At 46.7% G+C, this 19,193-nt stretch overlaps 1 protein-coding gene across 3 annotated transcripts in view; it reads left to right on the top strand.

Annotated features, from left to right (window-relative positions):
* Positions 1 to 11,020: 11,020 nt before the first annotated feature.
* Positions 11,021 to 19,193, top strand: part of FNDC3A (fibronectin type III domain containing 3A) — an 86,448-nt gene continuing 78,275 nt past the window's right edge. The window contains exon 1 of one of the 3 annotated variants that reach the window (XM_053273642.1): positions 11,021 to 11,153. The gene's annotated coding sequence lies outside the window, so the exon portion shown is untranslated. Of the gene's footprint in view, positions 11,198 to 16,302; positions 16,398 to 19,193 lie in introns of those variants that run through there. The other 2 variants (XM_053273643.1, XM_053273644.1) reach the window with 2 other exon arrangements.

Genomic DNA, 19,193 nt, shown 5'->3' with positions numbered 1-19,193 from the left:
GTCTGTCCCAGGTGGTGTGGTCACCCAGTGGAGCATGATGATGCTTAATTTGCAGGGGAGGGGTCCCTCCAAAGGCCTTTAGGTCCAGGCTCCAAAATTACCTAGGTGCACCTCTGCCTGGGTATATTGCAGTTTTTGATTGTGTGAATGACCTCACAGTCTTTCTGCAAGCAATCTGCTGCTCTGGATGTCAGCCGCTATATTTCAAAGCTCAACCCAATATTTATATATCCTGCCCAGAAAGTCTGTTGAATAACCAACAGATTTTTTAAAAAGCCAAATTAAGAGAGACCAATCCACATCCCCGCAGAGGAAGAGCCCGAGGAGTTAGGAGATTCCTGACTCAGAGTGCTGAAGATTCCAGGAATTCTCTCAAAGGTGAAATGATTAACCAGTCTTTTGTTCCTGCTCAAACACACACATCCTGTATGAGAGGCTGTTTTCACTGGCTGATGTGAACTTTCTTCTTTCTTGTTGCTTTGCAAAGTATCTAAGACCCTCTCAATTGGTATCACTGAGAGATCCCCAAAAATGCAGCAGGAGTCAAAACATATTGAAATAAGATGTGTTTCGAAAGCATTTTAGAATCTAATTTATCATCGACACTCTTTAAAATTGAAATTTCTGGGGCTGAGTGTTTCCTTGTGAACAGTATGAGAATCAATGAACATTTTACTTGGACAACTGGGGAGGATAAATTTTAATTGCTAAGGAGGTAATGAATGAGCATGGTAATTGGGGGCACACAGATTTTTTTAGGGTGGGTGGAGAGGAGAGGAGATGTTTGTCCTGCTAAATGGGCAAAGAATCACCTTTCTTAAAGTGGCAATTCTCTTTATTGAGCAGGGGGAGAGCAACTGGCTCTATCTAGGCCCAGCACAGCATCCCTGAGCCTTTTGGGGATGGGGAGCCATCTTACTTATTTACTTATTTCTCTATGAAAACCGTGCTCCAAGATTTGTAGCAGAGTGTTATCAATACGCTGATGATACCGAAACCTATTTCTCCGTGGCATCATAAACAGGAAATGGGATAAACCACACACACCCCCGGCAATTGCCTACCTACAGGCAGTAATGGACTGGATGAGGGATAATAAATTGAATCCAAGCAAGGCAGAGGTACTCATGGTGAGAGGTCATACTTTGAGGGATGTGATAGATCTTCTTGTTCTGGATGGGCTTGCACTCCCCCTGAAGGAACAGGTATGTAGCTTGGGAGTGCTTCTGGACCCAAGCCTCACTCTGGTTTCTCAGGTTGTGGCTATGGCCAGGACTGCTTTCTATAAACTTCGGTTGATATGACAGCTGCATTCGTTCCTTGAGGAACTGTGGTGCACTCTCTGGTAACCTCTAAGCTTGACTACTGCAATGCACTCTACATGGGGCTGAATTTGTACGTTGTTCAGAAACTTCGGTTGGTTCAAAATGCAGTGGCTAGTCTGGTCTCCAGGGTGTCTCGGAGAGACCATATTACGCCTGTTTTAAAACAATTGCATTGGCTGCCAATAGGTTTCCGGGCAAAATACAAAGTTCTGGTAATTACCTTTAACACCCTAAATGGCTTAGGGCCAGGTTACCTGGGAGAGTGTCTTCTTCTGCATGATCTCCACTGCACACTGAGATAACCGAGAAAGATCCATCTCCTTATACTCCCAGCTCGTCTGGTGGTGACTTGGGAGTGGACTTCTCTGGGCTCCTAGGCTGTGGAATGTACTCCCTATAGACATTTATTGTGTTTATTTATTTAACACATTTGTGGTTTAGCATCTTTGCCAGCCTTCAAAAGAGCCCCTAAGACACATTTTTTTAGCTAGGCTTTTAGTAATTTCTGAGTCTAATTGCTGTTTAGATTTTTTAAATTGCTGTAATTTAGATTTTTAAAAAAATCTTTGTTTTAATAGCTGGTCTTGTTTGCCTTTGTTTTTGTGAACTGCCTGGAGCCACTGGAGTCAGGCAGTATAGAAATCAAATAAATAAATCAAATAGGAACATAGGAACATAGGAAGCTGCCATATACTGAGTCAGACCATTGGTCTATCTAGGTCAGTATTGTCTTCACAGACTGGCAGCGGCTTCTCCAAGGTTGCAGGCAGGAATCTCTCTCAGCCCAATCTGGAGATGCTGCCAGGGAGGGAACTTGGAACCTTCTGCTCTTCCCAGAGTGGCTTCATCCCCTGAGGGGAATATCTCGCAGTGCTCACACATCAAGTCTCCCATTCAGATGCAACCAGGGCAGACCCTGCTTAGCAATGGGGACAAGTCATGCTTGCTAGCACATGACCAGTTGTTCAAGTAAGAACTAATCAGCCTACTTTCCTTTGACTGTCTCTACATCTGGACTAAATTTGGTGCAAATTGAGGTCCACAAGTTAGATCTCTTGCACCTCAAATGTTCGTGTGTCTGCCATCTTGGCCTGGGGTGGATGTCATCATTACAAACTGCACCATTGAGGTGTCCCTGTGTGTCACTCACTACAGCTGTTCCAAATTTGGTTCAAAGCGGTTAGACAGTCCTCAAGGATGGAGCCTGCTCTAAGTATGGGGTGTGTGCGTTTGGACCTGGGGGCTGGAGGAGGAGCAGTGGGGGAGAGTGGGAGGGGGTGACTGCCAAAGGCCACCGGGGGTGAGCCTGCCTGTTTGTCTCTACTGGGCGGCCAATTCTTGCTAGTAGGGAAGATGCCGAGGATCAGGACAACAGCAGCAGAGAGATTACATGTGTGAGCGCTATAAGAGATTCCCCTTAGGGGATGGAGCAGCTCTGGGAAGAGCATCAGAGGTTCTAAGTTCCCTCCCTGGCAGCAAGATAGGACAAGATTTTTTTTAAAAAAAAATAGGAGAAGATTTTTTTATTGAACCAACAAACTACCAAAGCATACCATACGTTACCAAAGCACAATTATATACAAGGTGGTTGTTTGTACATCATATATCTACAAAGATTTACAAACAAGGATTTGGTAACTCACAGGGATATAAAGTATATGCACGCAGTACTGTAACTGGGGGGGGATTACAAGGCACATCAGGTAATCGGGGTGGGGGGGGGGTTACATCCAACGTCCATTTCCACAATTTGTCCCATTGCTCTTTAGAAGAGATACTCTTGTCTTTTTGCACATAACCATACAAACTTTTCCAGAAGAAATTTACTGTCTCATCTATGTGAACCTCTTGGTCGCGTCTTCTCTCTCTATCCCTATGCAGGAGCATTGCATGAAGGACATACAGGTTTACTAACCTGATTACGAGAAGGGGAACGTTCCAATTCCCTAATATGAGGGCACCTGTTCCGTCCCGTTTCCTTGAAGGTTTCTTTCTGGGACTTTGAAAAGAGGTTCTATCGCTCAAACCCGAGGTTAGTTCTTCCCAAGGGCTGAGAGGGACTCCTGCCTGCAACCTTGGAGAAGCCACTGCCAGTCTGTGTAGACAATACTGAGCTAGATGGACCTATGGTCTGACTCGGTATATGGCAGCTTCCTGTGTTCCTAGTGCACTTGCGCCTCAAACGTTTATGCATCTGCCATCTTGGATCGGGGTGGATGACATCATCACAAACTACGCCGTTGAGGTATCCCTGTGTGTCCGTACAACAGTACCCGGCTTGGTTCATATTGGTCCAGGCATTGCGAAGTTGATGGGGTGGTGGACAGGGACGGACACACATGAACACACAGACACACACACAGAATGCTGGGTGATCTCATAAACCTACTGGAAAGTAGGCTAAAAACTGCTTTGGAAACTTTTGTTGAAAAGTGGAATATAAATATTTGCTGTCCCCCTCTGGTATTCTGAATTTACCACAAAAAAATGTTTGATGTATGGGAACTTGGGAACTTCTCAACCCCACACGAATTAGCAGGAGGCCTAAAGAGGCCGGAGACCATTCCTAGTGAGAAAAGCAGAGCCCTTTATTATAATTAGGGTGGGCAGGACACCCCTAGCTGGGGAGATTTTCACGCTCCCGTTTTGTGATCATGTGCGAGGGAAACAGCAAGGTCGGAAGGGGAGGAAGTGATCGTCTGGGAGAGAGGAACTGGCTCAGATGACAATTCCTCTTGCCTCAGTAAAGTGCTGGGTGTGAGAGCTGGTAGGACAGCACCATCCGAACCCGGCTCCTCTCCCAGATAATCACTTCCTTTCCCTCCGGCCTTGCTGTTTCCCTCGCACACAATCACAAAATGGGAACGCAGACAGCTCTCGAACTTGGGTAGAAACCTCGTTCTCCCCGATTGATTGGTTGATTGATTGACTGATAGTTAAGTTTCTATACCACCTTTCATTAAAACAATCTCAAGGCGGTTCACACAAAAGTTAAAACAAGACTACAACAATTACAGAATTAAAATATCAGCTAGAATATAAAAATACAGATCTGATTAAAAGCAAGCACAATAGGAACATAGGCACATAGGCAGCTGCCATATACCGAGTCCGACCACTGGTCCATCTAGCTCAGTATTGTCTACACAGACTGGCAGCCACTTATGACAATATAACCATAAAAGATACAAAGCAGCAGCAATAGGAACAACCATATCAAAGCCTGGGTAAAAAGCCAAGCTTGCACACGCTTTCTAAAAACTGTGATGGAGCCTGAGGTGCAGATGGCCACTGGGAGAGCATTCCAGTCTGGGGCAACAACTGAGAAGGCCCTGTCCCGCGTGCACGACAGCCGAGCCTCCCTCATTGTCGGCACGTGGAGCAGAGCCCCCCCAGATGACCTCGTCAAGCGGGCCTCAACCTTTGGGAGCAGGTGGTCCCTCAGGTATAATTGTGTGAACTGCCTTACTGAAGCTTGTTACGTCACATTTTATGTCAGTGCATGTACCCAGTGAACACATGGGCAACCCATTCTGCTTCAGGGAGTAGCTGGGATGTGACAGTGGAACTCTCGCCCACCACTGCATGAGCTACTCTGGATAAAGCCTATAAGAATAACACAGTGGTAAATACCGTATATCTGAAATGCAACATTTTATTTTTAGATTCTGGAATGGAGTTCAAGATCGGGAGCTTGCAGTTCAGATGAATGTTATTAGATTTGTCCCATGGAGACAGGGCTGTAGCTGACACTCTTATGGCTGAGAAAACAAAGAGATAAATCCTGCTCTTCCCCACCCAGACCTTCACTTCACTAGTACTTGTTACATTTTGTTATGAAATGAAATATTATTAGACATATATTTTCATAATAAATTACAGTTTATTGGGAGCATAGGAAGCTGCCATATATTGAGTCAGACCAGGGATTCCCAGATGTTGTTGACTACAATTCTCATAATCCCCAAGCAAAATCCATTGCAGCTGGGGATTCTGGGAGTTGTAGTCAACAGCATCTGGGAATCCCTGTTAGAGGTCACACTGAGTCAGGCCCTTGGTCCATCTAGCTCAGTATTGTCTACTCTGACTGAAAGTGGCTCTCCAAGGTTTCAAGCAGGAGTCTCTCCCAGCCGTACCAAGAGATGCCAGCAAGTGAACCTGGGACCTTCTGTATGCAAAGCAGATGCACTTTCACTGACCTACGACCCTATCCGCAGTGGGATGCAGGCATCATTTAATAAGCTACATATCTGGACCATAGAAATCTTATAATTCATTCACTTAACTGTTAACACAATCAACTCTGATTAGAAAAACAACCCTGCAGCCTTCATATCCCTGCAGAGGCAAGGGGGGATATGAAGAAGAAGTTTCATATCACACAGCACATATTACATCTAATGTTCACACTAAAAGCACCTCTGCTGTGTAAGTTAAACATGTATAGAGCACTAGCTTCCATACGTTCCATTCTGCTAGTGTTATGGAAATTGCATTCCATATTGGTACGTAGCACTAGCAACATAGGAACATAGGAAGCTGCCATATACTGAGTCAAACCATTGGTAAAAATAGGAAATTGCCATATACTGAGTCAGACCATTGGTCTGTCTAGCTCAGTATTGTCTTCACAGACTGGCAGTGGCTTCTCCAAGGTTGCAGGCAGGAATCTCTCTCAGCCCTATCTTGGAGATGCTGCCGGGGAGGGAACTTGGAACCTAGAGGCTCTTCCCAGAGTGGCTCCATCCCCCGAGGGGAATCTCCTCCAGTGCTCACACATCAAGTCTCCCATTCAGATGCAACCAGGGCAGACCCTGCTTAGCTATGGGGACAAGTCATGCTTGCTACCACAAGACCAGCTCTCCTCTCCTAGCTACATCTAGGTACATCTAGCTCAGTATTGTCTACACAGACTGGCAGCGGCTTCTCCAAGGTTGCAGGCAGGAATCTCTCTCAGCCCTCTCTTGGAGATGCTGCCAGGGAGAAACTTGGAACCTAGATGATCTTCCCAGCACGGCTCCATCTCATAAGGGGAATATCTCACAGTGCTCACACATCAAGTCTCTCATTCAAATGCAACCAGGGTGAACCCTGCTTAGCTAAGGGGACATAGAAGATCGGAAGCTGCCTTATACTGAGTCAGACCTTTGGTCTATCTAGCTCAGTATTGTCTACACAGACTGGCAGCAGCTTCTCCAAGGTTGCAGGCAGGAATCTCTCTCAGCCCTATCTGGGAGATGCTGCCAGGGAGGGAACTTGGAGCCTTCTGTTCTTCCCAGAGCAGCTCCACCCCCTAAGGGCAATGTCTTACAGTGCTTACCCTTCTAGTCTCCCAGTCATATGCAATCAGGGCAGACCTTGCTTAGCTAAGGGGACAAGTCATGCTTGCTACCACAAGACCAGCTCTCCTCTCCCAACATCTCATCGGTTTGTGTGGTTTTTGGAAACTGCAAGTGTTTGCAGAGAGAATGTGAGAAGTGGAATTCCAGTGAATTGACTTTTTGCACCAACTATCCTAATGGCCACTAGGAGCATTGGGAGTAGAGGTAGTCCCCTGCTAACTGGGCAAAGAGGCCCCTTTTACAGTGATGATTCTCTTTATTTAGCAGTGGGAGAGTAACTGGCCCTATCGACCCCCAGCACAGGACCTCCAGTGACTGTTGCTGGTACCTATCTTGTGTGTTTTTTAGAATGTGAGCCCTTTGGGGACAGGGAGCCATCTTATTTCTTTATTATTTCTCTGTTTAAACCACCCTGAGCCATTTTTGGAAGAGTGGTATAGAAATTGAATTATTATTATTATTATTATTATTATTATTATTATTATTATTATTATTTAGTGAGGGTCTCCTTATCTGTCCCTGCTTGCCTCTGCTCTATGACCCCTACCTTGACTCCTCAAGTACTTACTGCAGTGAGTCTTCTTTCGTCCTAGAGAGAGGATGGAAACATCTCTCTCTCCTCCCTACCTATTCATAGCTGATAGATAGGATTAGATCTTTCCTATCCCAAATGTATTTCACTAATAAACCTATTTAGTTTAGACTCTACAGTGATCTCCATGCAGCTCTTAAATAGCTGCAACAACCAAACTCTGCACCTTGTAACTGGAGTGGAAGCTTCTTTGGACTTTGCTAAATAATCACAAACCCCAACAAGAAGATGGAGCAATTGATTACACAAAGTTGTCATTGCTATTGAACCATTTAGTAGGCTAGTTCACATGGTCAAACTACAGGCAGGAGGGGCGCCCAGCCAGGGTAGGGGAGCTAGGCTCACTCCTGATAGGGAGCTGGGTGAACTCTAAATTCAAGGTAGAAGGATGGGAGCGTGATTGTGAGCAAGGCAGGAGCTGGGTAGGCGAGCCCTACCCAGAGGCCTTGTTCACACAATCGTTCAAATCTATGTTTAATGTAGGTTGCTAAAATTAGCGTGATTGTGTGAACCCAGGCCAAGGTAGGCATCTCAGATTCATCTCGGGCCATAAACCACCTTTGCGTGGGTTCACACAATCATGCTCATGTTGGTAGCCCACGTTAAACCTGGATTCGAATGACTGTGTGAACTAGGCTGGATTTCTCCCCCAGCCTTTTACCTAAGGTGGAGGAAAAACTGCCCCACCCAACTCCCGCCTCCTACACTATCACTCTCCCCTCCTCCTACCTTGTGATCTTTGAGTTCACATGATGGATGATCAGGAGCCTGGCTCTCCCACTGTGGCTGGGTGCCCCTCCTACCCGAATTTCAATTTGTGTAAAACTAGCCTAGCGTTTAGTATCTCTGTGTTGTCTCGTAAGCTATGTCTAGCCTAAGTATTTGTATGCAGAACCCAGAAGTGGAAGTAGCAGTTTTATGAATATTTATATACCGCTTTTCAACAAAAGCCCCCCAAGCGGTTTATAGATAGATAGATAGAGGTGGATCCCAAAGGACTAATAATAATAATAATAATAATAATAATAATAATAATAATAATAATATAACAGAGGCACCAGCAACAGACCCTGGAGGGACCTATGTTCCTATCTTCCTAGTGGATGCTGTGCTGGGGTTGGATAGGGCCAGTTGCTCTCCCCCTGCTAAATAAAGAGAACCACCACTTTTAAAAGGGAACTCTTTGCTCAGTGGACACAGGGACACAGTTCTCTCAAACTGTCTGGACAATTAAGCCAAAGAGAACTGCCAAAAGGAGTGGGCGATTGGATGAGAATAGGCAGGGTTTTATGATCAAGAGAACTCAGATAATTGGAGGGATTTTGCTGTCCTCAGAACACTGTGTTTGCAATGTGCTTTTGCTGCTGCTGCTGTTGTTGGCACTTCTTCATGGTAGTAAATAATTTGCTACAGTTAAAACAACCAGAAATTGTGCACATGGCCTTCCTCCACATCTTTCGCCTGCTTGAAAGAGGTTCTGCATAGCAATTTAAGGCAGTTTTAAAGTTTGCAATCCAGAAAACACAGTACAATAAAACAGTAGCACATTCCAGACTCTGGAAGGCACATAAAAGTCACGATTACCATTGGGAAGTGTTTTGAGGATCCATGGACTCTGAAAATATCCAGTCTCATAAGAACAGCCCTGCTGGATCAGGCCCACAGCCCATCTAGTCCAGCAACTTGGTTCATACAGTGGCCCACCAGATGCGAGGGCATACCCTACCTCTTGCTGTCACTACCAAAATAGCAGTTTTGTAGAAGCCAGTTAAAATTCCCGTGAAATAAATTCGAAGTGACTGGGCTGGTTCAGATGTCCCGTGGAAGCATCATTAAATATTGGTCCAGTGTGACATCCCTGGACCTCAGGAGGATTTGTCCATGGCACTTTCCAGATTACATGCTTACAACGGTGTCCCTACGTGTCCGCTAAGTGTGCTTCTGTACTGCCTGTGTTTCGACACCGCAGTCCCCACGCTGTCAGCAAGGTGCCGTTCACATTTCCGATGCCTTCTTTTGGATTTTATCCTTGCGTTTTAGTCCTACAACGTTGCATGTGCATTGCATTGCAAATAAATAGCTGTGTTTTCCCATTGTAAGAGGGTTGGGCAAGTGATTTACGTTTTCAAAACCATCCTTCCAAGCTGAAGCATTTTACTGCTGAACAGCGTGCAATCTGGAAAGCTGAAATGTGAGCCTTGGGAGAATTCTGCTTCCGATTGTGATGAAAAACAAACCAAGATTGGTTGCGATGTCAAAATCGACCAATATTGACTTATTCTGGCCGACTTGTAGGAATGTAGGAAGCTGCCTTAGATAGCATCAGCTCATTGGTCCACCTAGCCCAATATTCACACAGTCAAACAGATGTGATTGACTGGTTTGTTTCATCCAGACATCGAGTCCTTCCCAAGGACCTGGGATGCCTGAATTTAATTGTCAATGTTGTTGTTATAAATAACATAACAATAACAACAATAATAATAAAAAATGTATTTCGCCGGTATTGGAAGGACGCTTCGGGAAGGTGCCCTATGATCAAGATTATGCCCCTGTCAGAACGGTGAAGTGGAGACTACGGAACATCTGATGCTGAAATGTAGATTTTATACTGAATTAAGGGGAAAGCTTCTCTCCCCTCTATTAATTCGTTACAATTCTAATTGCCCTTCTGATGGGGACAAGGTCCTTTTTCTGCTTACTGCTAAGTCAGAGTACGTTTACAGGAGGGTAGCAAAAATTTTTTTCATAGCAAGCAAGATTCAGTTTAGAGTGATTGAGGCACAAGATGCCGGGCTGTGCATTTCAGATTAACTGGTTACATTTGAATGAAATTAGTCATGTATATGGTATTTGAAGGTATTAATGTTTTATGTATTTTAGTGTTGTTGTTTCTTTTTCTTGTATTTATGCTGGCCTTGGGCCGAAAGAAACAAATACATACAAACATACAAAAATGTATTTATTTATTTTTTACATTTATATCCCGCTCTTCCTCTATGGAGCCCAGAGGTTATAGTACATGGTTATAGTCACCCTCACAACAACCCCTGTGAGTTAGGTTAGGCTGAGAGATACATGACTGGCCCAGAGATTGACTGGCAGTGGCTCTCCAAGGTTTCAGACCTTCCCCAGCCATGATTGGAAAAGCCGGGGATTGAATCTGGGACCTTCTGCATACATGGATGTGCTGCCACTGGGCCATGGCCACATCTGTTCTATTCCTGGAAATAAACTTAATAAACCTGAGTTCTGTTCAGAACGTGCCTGGTCCGAATCTCATTGCAGCCAGAACTCGCTAGGGGTCTGCATTTCGTGCTGTTGTAGTGCTTACCTCCACATGGGCAACTTACCTTCAAGGAATATTCCGGGCATAACATACTGTATATTTAATTTAGTTAATTAATTAATTTAATACATTTCTATACCACCCTATATGAAACACTTGGGATGCTCACAAGCAGAATATAAATGCTGGGTGTTATTAAACTTAACGGAGAGCCAGATTTATCTTCATGATTGAGAGAGAAAGGACGAGGACGGATCTGGGTTTGAGAGCTCTATCAGTCTGCACTGCAAAAATTCCAAAATAAAAAAGCTCAACCAAATAACCACCCTTGAGTCCTCTTCCTTGCACCCGCCCGAGTCGGCTCCTTCTAGGCTCCCCTTACGCTAAATTCGACTAGCCCCGAAATGGCCTAGGTTGCCGGGCCCTGCCGCACGCCTCCGCTGCTCTCCTCCCACCCGGGTCTGTTTCTTCTCCCCGCCCAGTTTCTGGCTTTGCCGTCGCGTCGCCGCGGCGGCGCGCATGCGCACCAGCCCGCATTCCATCATGGCGGAGCCGTCCGACTGGGTCCGCTGCGACGCTTCGCGGGGCCGAGCCTGAAGCAGCGGGTGAGGCTCCCGGGCGCCCCCCTCCTCCGCCTCCCCCCCGCGCGGTGAGCGCCGAGGCCCCCTCTGCGGCCCTGGGGCGGGGGGAAGGCCAGGCCCGGGTCCCTCAGGCCGGGCGGGGGGGCGGGGGGGAGCGTCAGGGCTGGGGGGGGGCTGCTGGAAATGGGGGGGGAGGAGAAGGGCCAAGGCTAGTGGGAGGGAGAGCACCTAAGGGTGAGAAACATCCTACCCGCCCCCCCACTAAATACCCCCTCCCTTCCCCCTTCACCCATCCCCCAACATCCGTATCCAGCCCCGCCCCCTCCTCCTTGCCCCTCCTCCTTGCCCCCCTTCATCCCCCTCCCTTAGCCCCTGCAGTTGACCTTTCAGGATTTCTTCCCTTCTGAACAACCCCCCCCGCCACCCTCCCTCTCCCCCAATCTGCTCCCCTCCCCCAACTCTCCTCTTCCCCCCACCCAATCCCTACAATTGACCTTGCAGGGTTCCTCCCTTCTCCGTGCCCCACCCCCGGGCCTTGCCTTCCCCATCGCCCCCCTCCCCAGCTCTTCCAGCTAACATTTCAGGATTGCTCAGATCTGCACCGCCTCCCCACCCCCCATCTGTTCCCCTCCCCCATGTCCCCCCTCCACTTGTACCCGCCAGTTATTCACTCCTTAATCCCATTGCCTTGCCAGCAGCCTTAGGGCAGCCCCCCCCCACCCCCCAGCTCTGCTCTAATACCTCTCTCTCCCTGTGGTGGCTCTCTTCTAGCCCTCCCACTCAGCACCGAGGGATGGCCCTTGGGTTCCTCCCGCTTTGGGGGAGTTTGGATCGAAGAGATCTTGCAGGGGAGGGATCAAAGGAAGAGCTGGAAATGAGGGGGGGAGGTTGTTGGGGAGTGGGTTAAGAGAGGAGTGCCTGGGGGAGCAGAGTGGGGAGGGGTGTGGGACAGAAGAGTCCCCCCCCCCCGAAGAGATACTGGTGTAAGCAGGACATACTCAAGGAAAGTGTGTTTAAATGCTTATGTGAAATTTATGTGTATGTCCTCCTTACACCAATATGGGGGTGCAATGGTGGGATTGGGGGGTATTGGCTATGTGAGATGGGATACAGGAGATTGGGATACTTGGGGATATGGGTTTTTGGTAGATGGTGGTCTCAAAGGGGAGGATTGCAGGCGATAAAGAGTGTGGTCACCACTGTGTGGGCCTGTGAGGAGTGGGTGCAGAAGGAGAGGGGGTGAGTCTCAGTGGGGTAGGGTACGAGCAGCCAGCATTGGATGTGTAGGGAAAAGGCAGGGTTGTGGAGGGAGGGAAACGGGATCGAGGTGCTGGTCTTGGATGGGTTGCGTGCAGAGCAGCCGGGTTGGTTTATGGAGCCATCTGTCAGAGCTGCCTGTGCTTGAGGTGGGGCCTTGTATCTCAGAATGCAGGTGGGTAAAGTGGTCTGTGTGTGTGTGTGTGTGTGTGTGTGTGTGTGTGTGTGTGTGTGTAGGGGGAGGCTGCTTGGGGGTGCAGTTGATGCTGCAGTGGAAGCAGCCGAGAAGTAGGTCTGATTGCAGAAGAGCCGGTTCTCTTGTCCTGGTAGGGCTCAGGCAGGCAGACCCCAGGCCAGCTTGGATTTCTTCCATATATCTGAATGCCCCCCATCTGGTGCGGAAAAAGAGACTTCTGGGTGGTGCTCCCCCCACCCCCGCGCGCATACTCCAGTGGCTGCTTTCCGAAGGCAGCTGGAGAAGAGCCCACCTTCCTATTGCTGCTGTTTTGTGGAAGAGTTGGCTCTAGGATGATCCAGTCTTTCTGGGCTCTTACTATTGCTACTGCTAATTATTAGTTAGGGGGCAGGAGGAGGTGATGTCTTCCCTTTCTCCTCTACTGCGTGCTCTCTCTCTCTTCCCCACCCCCTTCCCCCCAGTGCTGCTGTATCTAAATGCCACGTCGCCTTCTCGCAATTCCCCTTTGACTGCACAGCTCTAGATACTCAACACCTCCCCGGTTTTTCTTGTGAGGAAAAGGTAGGTGCTGTGGCCAGTGGCTTTAGATAGTGTCTTTACCCCATCCTGGTTGCTTCCTTTTGGGGTGCAGAGGGGGTCAGCAGCCAAGGCAGATACTTTGTCTTGCCTGATCTTCAGGGGGTAATGCCCCAAACTGCAGGCTTCAACCCTCTCTGTGCTCATTTATTCTGCTGTGAGGGGTGGTATCTTAAGATTGATTAGGACTTCTGTTTCTCAAGCCAGGCTCTCTTTTAAAACCCCATCCCTAACATATGGCAAGTAGTGTGTGTCTAAAATCTTGCCAACTGACTGTGGGTGATGCAGAGCTGGCAGGTGTACTTACTTCTCTGTGTGTGTGTGTGTGTGTGTTTCCTGTTTGTATCTGTACTGTTTGTTAGCTTTTTAAGCAGTGGAGACTAGCAGTGTGCATGGCTTTGCTCTGATGTAATTGAAGGAAGGTTTGTATTTCTGTCTTTATTTTGAGGGTTTTTTAGGGAGAAATCTCTATTAGCTGTATGCCAGCATTTGTTTCTAATTCCTAAATGGCATTTTAATTGCTGATTGTGAACGCTTTGTTCAGTCGTGAAGCATTTTTGCTGATAAATATATAAGCATACTTAGGACGGCAACTTGTAATTTAAAACTAATAAAAGCCACACATTGTTATCCTTAAAAAGAAACCAAAGTGACTATAAATGGATTTTCCACTCTTGTGCTTTCAAGCTGTTCAAGTAATCATAGCTTTAAAATGGGGGGAAGTGGTGAATAAATAAAGAACTGGAATATAGGTGCATTTCTCTGGCTCAGAATTATAATGCTGGAGATCTTGTGCTTACTGAAAAGCACCATAATATGGTCTTTGATTCTGGTATTTTGCTGTGTGTGTGATTTGGCAAACTGTTGGAATGCTGCTCATCGGATTAAACCAATTTTAAGTTTTCTGTGGGTGTGTAAGTTGACATGCTTCAGTGTATTAGGGCCTTTTCTCTTACTTGGTTAATGGGGACTACTTAAGGTAATGGAGCATAATAGGATATAAACTAGGAAACTTTTATTTAATGTCACAGCTTATAAACTTACTGGGGAGGAAGAATTGTGCGCAAGCCACTTTGTCTCTTCTACTAGACTAACAGCCTTACAGCATGGCTGTGATTACAGAGAGAATGTCTGAGAATCTCTTTAAGAAAAGTTAGGGGTTGGATCAACACACTCTGGTGGCCCTTGGTGCCCAAGCCAAAATGTGGTTGTGTCAAGACTCTGCCCCACCCCTTCAGCACAGTTTTATGTATCCTGGAGTCCCATTGTGTTCAGTGGGCCTTACTCCCAGGTAAGTGTGACTAGGAATGCAGCTTCTGTCCCTGTCCTTGTGCTGCATCTTCGTGCAAGGTCAAAGATGATCTCATGCCAGTTCCCAGCTCCAGTTTGGAGTTGGAAGCGGGAAGATCCCTGCGGTGGTGCCCACTGACACTATTGGATCTGTTCCCACCTCCCTCCCTTCTGGTCGTATTCCTATTCTCCAGCTGCAGCTTGAACCTGGGAGGGGAGTAGAAGATAACCTGGGCACTGAGTGGGTGAGGTTTGGGGGCATTGTGGCTGTTTGGCTCTGGAACAGAGGCACTTGGGATGCCACAGATGCTCAGCCCCGGAGCAGACAGCCCCAGCCTTCCCCTCCAGATTGGAGCTTGAGAAGTGGGTGAGTTGCTTTCCGATAGATGTGTGTGCCATGGCAAGCAGAACTGTGGGACCCCTGGCAAAAGGGCTAGATAGATATACGTTGATTTAATTGCTCGTTTTTCACCCATGCTCTGGGGAGCTCAAAGCAAGTTTTAAAACCTCGCAACAGCCTTGTGAGGTAGGTCATGTTGAGAAATAGTGACTTGTCCCAAGTCACTCAGCGACCTCCGCAACTCAACAAGGATTTGGATCTGAGTTCTGCATATGTCTACTGGTTCTCACTAATAATACTAAGTATTTATATTTTGTGTTATGAATGAGATTAAATTAACTGAATTAAAAACAGTTGTCATTGGTAATGTGGTGTTCCATGGATCTCGTTCTTGCTATAAGTTTCTGATTTTTCAGAATAACCTGTCCTTTTTGGACATTTTATTTATTTGTGTTACACCTTCTGTGTACATGGTGCTTATAGATTAGTATATCATCTTAACCGTAATCCCACCAAAGGGCTCATGAGCATGTGGGGGAAGGATTGGTCCTATTTTGATCCTCTCAGCAGCGCTGTGAGGTAGGTTTGGCTGGGCTCACTGCTACTACAACAAATATTTATATACCATTTTTCATCATGTGTGCTCAAAGCAGTTTACATAGAAGAATGAATATCAAATCAGTAAGATGACTCCCTGACCCCAAAGTGTTCACCATCTAAAAGGAAATATAAGGTACTTACCGTTGAGGAGCATAGGAAGCTACCTTATACTGAGTCAGACCATTGGTTTGTCGAGCTTAGTCTGTCTGCACAGACTGGCAGTGGCTTCTCCAAGGTTGCAGGCAGGGGTCTCTCTCAGCAATATCTGGAGATGCCAAGGAGGGAACTGGGAACCTTCTGCATACAAGCCGGCACGTGCTCTTCCCAGAGTGGCCCTGTCCTCTATGGGCATCCCATTCAAATGTAAACCAGGGCAGACCCTTCTTAGCAAAGGGGACAGTTGGTACTTATAGTTACAACCCAGTGAGCTTAAAATAGCACTAAGGCACTTGAGTGTTGCTGACTACAAAATGTAGCAGTTTGAGAAAACATAAATGTCCTGACTTTTGCTAAAATAATAGAGAGTTGAAATAGTTTGGAATAGTAAGTTTTTGCAGTTTTGAGTGACCACAAAAATAACCTTTTCTGTCTAACTGTGTCCTTTATGATGCATGTTTTCTTTTTAAAGGAGGTGGCCCTAGCTAGGGATGTTGCCTCCTTTGCCAAATTTGTGGCAGAGCAAGTGATTCTGGACTGCTTCCACTTTCCGACGGATCAGATTTTATAAGATACAGATATGCATGTGGATTCTATACATTCCATACATTTGTGGAAAACTATGTGCTTTAATGCATATTTTGCAGAGTATTACTGCATCAGCTATAGGAAAAATGTGAAAGTACTGGGGCAGGGGGAATACATAATTGAATTCAGATTATCTATCTATCTATTTATTTAGGTGATGGAAAGTTATAATGTCAGGGAACCTTTAGCAAAAGAGAGTGGAACAAAAATTAAAGGAGACTGGATCAAGTTCTCATGGAAGAGAAACAGAGAAAGCCATCCATCCGTAAGTTCTGAGTTGCAGTGGGCAGCATCCAGACTAGTGCTGCATGAGTTCAGTGGTGCTGAGTTAAAGATTACTGTTGCACTGTCTCCTGAGAGGGGGAAGGGGCGATTTTCACGTTTCTCCCCTTCCAGGGATCCACCAATATAAAAATCCACGTTTTTAGAGTAAGCACCACATATAGTCCAGTCTACATCCCTGTTAAACACAGGGGTCCCCAAATCTTATTTGTGGTCACCACCCATCCCCTCTTCCCTCAAGTCCTTTTCTGACACCCAGGTCTTAAAAGAGAAGTGGGTTTTCTGTCCTTTTTGCTGAGGATGTGGAGATAGTAGATAGTGGGAGGAGCCCTCTCCTGCTGCTCAGAAAAGATTCCTGCTGTTTGTTACCTGCTCAAAAATGGTAGTGGAAATTGTGAAGAGATCTGTGTTGTGGTGAGTGTCCTGCTTGCCAGAGGGCTGGGGGGCATTTGCAGCTGGCAAGTGAGTTGCTTGCCCAATTCCCTCTGAAGCTCATGGTTCATCCCAGAAGTATGTCCCCGTGGGTTGTATGAGGTCAGAGGGAAATGTCAGGGTTGGGGGCGGAAAGCACTGCTATCTTTCAGGACTTCAAAAGCCTGACTCTCTTAATCTGCTGCTATTCATTCTTGCAGCCTTTTGGAAATACCTTGATTCGAACTGTGTGCTCTGCAGTACAGAGCATGGGATCCACATGCCGAAACAGGTGCTTTGGGGTCATCTCTTGTGGTAGCAAGCAGTGTTCCTTCTAACAGGGATTCCTAGATGGACTACAACTCCCAGAATCCCCAGCTGCAGTGGCTTGTGCTTGGGGATTATGGGAGTTGTAGTCCACAACATCTGGGAATCCCTGTTAGGGGGAACACTGGTAGCAAGCATGAAATGTCCCCTTTGCTTAGCAGGGTCTGCCCTGGTTGCATTTGGATGGGAGATTACATGTGAGCACTGTAAGTCATTCACCTTAGGGGATGGGGGTATCCTGGGAAGAGCACCTGCCTGCTTGCATGCAGAAGGCTCCAAGTTCTTTCCCTGGCAGCATCTCCAAGATAGGGCTGAGAGAGATTCCTGCCTGAAGCCTAGGAGAAGCTGCTGTCAGTCTGTGTAGATAGTAGTGAGCTAGATAGACCAATGGTCTGACTCAATATATGGCAGCTTCCTATGAATACACACTGCACACTGAATACACACTTCCTATGAATACACACTGCTGTAATCCTGTTGTATGGTAGCACGAGATCTCCTGCACAAAAACCCAGTAGCATAATCGACTGTTACATTTAGTGGCTGACATCCAGAGTAAGAAAGAACTAGGGCAGTGAGAGGAGCAGACTAACAGCATGTCCAGACAAACTGCACTGGGCAAGAGGTAATTTTTGATGAGCTCCCCTTCCCCAGGAAGCCCTCTGTGCCACCTGAAAGAAATGTCCCCAAGGGTTCAACGGTTTAAGGCCAGGATATCTGAAGGATGCTCTTCTTTCACATAAGGCTGCCTGTACACTAATATCAGTCAGGGAGGCCCGCCTGCATGAACCATCACCCCTGGAAAGTGCATTGGCAGGAGCACAGAAGAAAGCATCTTTCTGTGGCCCGCCCTAGGCTGTAGGACTCCCTGCCGAGGGATATCTGTCTATCCAGGACAGCACAACTACAGCCCTCTAGCTGTTTTTGGACTACAGTTCTCACCATCGCCAGCCATAGTGGCCAATACTCGGGGATTATGGGAATTGTAGTCCAACCTCTGCAGGAGGGGCGAAGTTGTACTGACCTTCTGCAGACTCTTGAAGAACTTTTTTGCTCCATTGGGCATTTGGCCCACCAGGTAACAGTGCGTGACTGTGGTTTCTAGCTTGTTTTATGCAGTTTATCTGTTGCCTCTTCTCAGTTTTATTTTTCATCGGTTGTTGATGCAAGCCACCTTGGGTACCGTTGTGAAGGCTGAAAGGTGGGATATGAATGTTTTTAGTAACAGTCAGCCTCCGTGTTGCTTAACGCAACATCTTGTTTAGAAATTGGTGAAGAAGCTTTTGCTCCAGACATGGGGCTGCAGCTGGCCAAGTCTTTTGTTCCTTGCACAGTGCTTCTGGATCGGGACTATTAATTGGAAACAAATCCCATGGATTTGAATGGCATTTCCATGTGATGCGTTCAGGAACAGGGTATTAGAGTGCATTTGGACAACAGATTTTTAAAGGTGGTATGCTGTTGATACTCAGAATGCAGTCTTCATTGCATCTCAGGATCTCTGTGGGGATAGGAACATAGGAAGCTGCCATATACTGAGTCAGACCATTGGTCCATTTAGCTCAGTATTGTCTACCCAGACTGGCAGCAGCAGCTTCTCCAAGGTTGCAGGCAGGAGTCTCTCTCACCCCTGTCGTGGAGATGCCAGGGAGGGAGCTTGGAACCTTCTCTTCCCAGAGTGGCCCCATCCCCCAAGGGGAATATCTAAACAGTGCTCACACATGTAATCTTCCGTCCAAATGTAGACCACGATGGACCCTGCTTATCAAAGGGGACAATTCATGCTTGCTACCACAAGACCAGCTCTCCTCCTTTGTGTGTGCAAAGTTAGGCTCTCAAAGCACTATTCATTTTTGCATAATTCGTTTGGACAGAAATGCCCCTTGCTGGTCATTGACCAACCCATCTCCGTTGTCAGAAGCTGCTTTAAAAAAAAGTCAATGTACATTGTTGTAGTCCTGTTCTGTTCACCAAGACACCTTTTACTCTCACCTCATCATTTAGCAGAAGCAAATTCAGTATATTCACAGTCCTGTTGAGT

This window comes from Hemicordylus capensis, chromosome 11, assembly GCF_027244095.1.
Source record: "Hemicordylus capensis ecotype Gifberg chromosome 11, rHemCap1.1.pri, whole genome shotgun sequence".
In the NCBI taxonomy this organism is placed as follows: domain Eukaryota; kingdom Metazoa; phylum Chordata; class Lepidosauria; order Squamata; family Cordylidae; genus Hemicordylus; species Hemicordylus capensis.
This window is presented reverse-complemented; position numbering and strand designations above follow the sequence as displayed.